At 46.0% G+C, this 2,500-nt stretch overlaps 1 protein-coding gene across 1 annotated transcript in view; it reads right to left on the bottom strand.

Moving 5' to 3' along the window:
• LOC135094509 (protein Wnt-4-like) overlaps nucleotides 1–2,500 on the bottom strand; it is a 74,595-nt gene that overhangs the window by 1,162 nt on the left and 70,933 nt on the right.

Here is a 2,500-nt window from a genome sequence, read left to right as displayed (position 1 = left end):
GGGATTACATATGATTACATAGAGGGAGATTACATAGGGGGAGATTACATAGGGGGAGATTACATAGGGGAGATTTTTTTTCATAAATCATAAAAAAAATACCACATTTCTCACCAAAACAGATAAACTCAACGCTCACAGACGCACGCACGCGCGCACACACACACACACACACACACACACACACACACACACACACACACACACACACACACACACCCACACACACCCAAACATACCCAAACACACCCAAACACGCCCACACACACCCAAACACACCCAAATACACCCAAACCGCATCCACACACTCAAACCTACCCAAACACACACCAAACACCCCCCACACACACCCAAACATACCCAAACACACCTAAACACACCCAAACACCCCACACACACACACAAACACACCCAAACACACCCACACACACCCACACACACCCAAACACACCTTGGAGGAGGCAGTAGACACCTGCCGAAAACGATAATTACTCCCAGTGAGGTCTAAAGCACTGTTCAGGGGGTGCTGTGAACTTCTCATTAAACCCAGCTGTGACCTCACAGCTGTGTCTCTGAAGACAACTCTCTTCCTCCACACAAAACTACAAGCACCTAATAACACACACACCCTTCACTCAAAAAATTTAAAATCATCAATGGCGACTCCTACACCAGCCTCGGAGTCCCCATCTGGGGAGGGGACCATAAATGTCCCCAGGTCGGACTGCCTTTCTGTCGACGACCCTAAGTGTCTTGACACCCGCCTCAACTTTTTCTTCATTAACTTCTGCAACATTCGCGGTCTAAGATCTAATTTTCAATCTGTAGAACACCACCTCTCCTCTTCTGAACCTCATCTTCTTTTCCTCACTGAAACTCAGGTGTCTGAGGCAACTGACAGTAGCCCCTTTTCTGTTCCCTCCTACTTTCTCTATCCTCATTTTCGATCCAAAGCTGGATGCTGCGTTTATGTGCGCAATGACTTAACCTGCTCTCGTGCCCACGCTCTTGAATCTTCCGAGTTTTCCACCATCTGGCTACGACTACAGAGTCACTCTCATACTAAATTTATCTGTGCTGTATACCTCTCACCTAACTCCTCTGACTATAAGAAATTCTTTGACTACTTAACTTCCAAAGTGGAGCACATTCTGACCCTCTTCTCTTTTGCAGAGATCTCCATTCTTGGAGACTTCAATGTTCACCACCAGCTTTGGCTTTTCCTCTCCCTTCACTGACCATCCCTGGTGAAACTAGCCTTCAACTTTGCTATCCTCCATGACCTAGAGCAATTGGTGCAACACCCTACTCGTATTCCTGACCGTCTTGGAGATACGCCCAACATTCTTGACCTTTTCCTGACCTCTAATCCTTCTGCATATGCTGTCACCCTTTCTTCTCCGTTGGGCTCCTCCGATCACAATCTCATATCTGTATCTTGTCCTATCACTCCAATCCCTCCTCAGGATTCCCCCTAAGCGAAGGTGCCTCTGGCGTTTTGCTTCTGCTAGTTGGGGGGACCTGAGGAGGTATTTTGCTGATTTTCCTTGGAATGACTACTGCTTCCATGTCAGAGACCCGTTTTTGTGTGCTGAGCGCATAACAGAGGTGATAGTGTCTGGCATGGAGGCGTACATTCCTCACTCTTTTTCTCGTCCTAAACCTTCTAAACCCTGTTTTAACACAGCTTGTTCTCGTGCTATACATGATAGAAAGGTGGCCCACAAAAGGTACTTAAGCCTTCCATCACCAGAATCTCATGCACTTTATATTTCTGCCCGGAACCATGCCAAGTCTGTTCTCCAATTAGCCAAAAACTCCTTCATTAACAGAAAGTGTCAAAACCTTTCAAGATCTAACTCCCCTCGTGACTTCTGGCATCTAGCCAAAAATATCTCCGATAACTTTGCTTCTTCTTCTTTCCCTCCTTTATTTCAACCAGATGGCACCACTGCTATCACATCTATTTCTAAAGCTGAACTCTTTGCTCAAACCTTTGCTAAAAACTCTACCTTGGACGATTCTGGGCTTGTTTCTCCCTCTCCTCCACCCTCTGACTACTTCATGCTACCTATTAAAATTCTTCGCAATGATGTTTTCCATGCCCTCGCTGGCCTAAACCCTCGGAAGGCTTATGGACCTGATGGGGTCCCTCCTATTGTTCTCCGAAACTGTGCCTCCGTGCTTGCACCTTGCCTAGTCAAACTCTTTCAGCTCTGTCTGTCAACATCTACCTTTCCTTCTTGCTGGAAGTTTGCCTACATTCAACCTCTTCCTAAAAAGGGTGACCGTTCTAATCCCTCAAACTACCGTCCTATTGCTTTAATTTCCTGCCTATCTAAAGTTTTTGAATCTATCCTCAACAGGAAGATTCTTAAACATCTATCACTTCACAACCTTCTATCTGATTGCCAGTATGGGTTCCGTCAAGGCCGCTCTACTGGTGATCTTCTGGCTTTCCTTACTGAGTCTTGGTCATCCTCTTTTAGAGATTTTGGTC

Source organism: Scylla paramamosain, chromosome 45, assembly GCF_035594125.1.
Source record: "Scylla paramamosain isolate STU-SP2022 chromosome 45, ASM3559412v1, whole genome shotgun sequence".
NCBI lineage: Eukaryota > Metazoa > Arthropoda > Malacostraca > Decapoda > Portunidae > Scylla > Scylla paramamosain.
The sequence above is the reverse complement of the archived record's forward strand: the minus strand, read 5'-3'. Positions and strand labels throughout refer to the sequence as shown.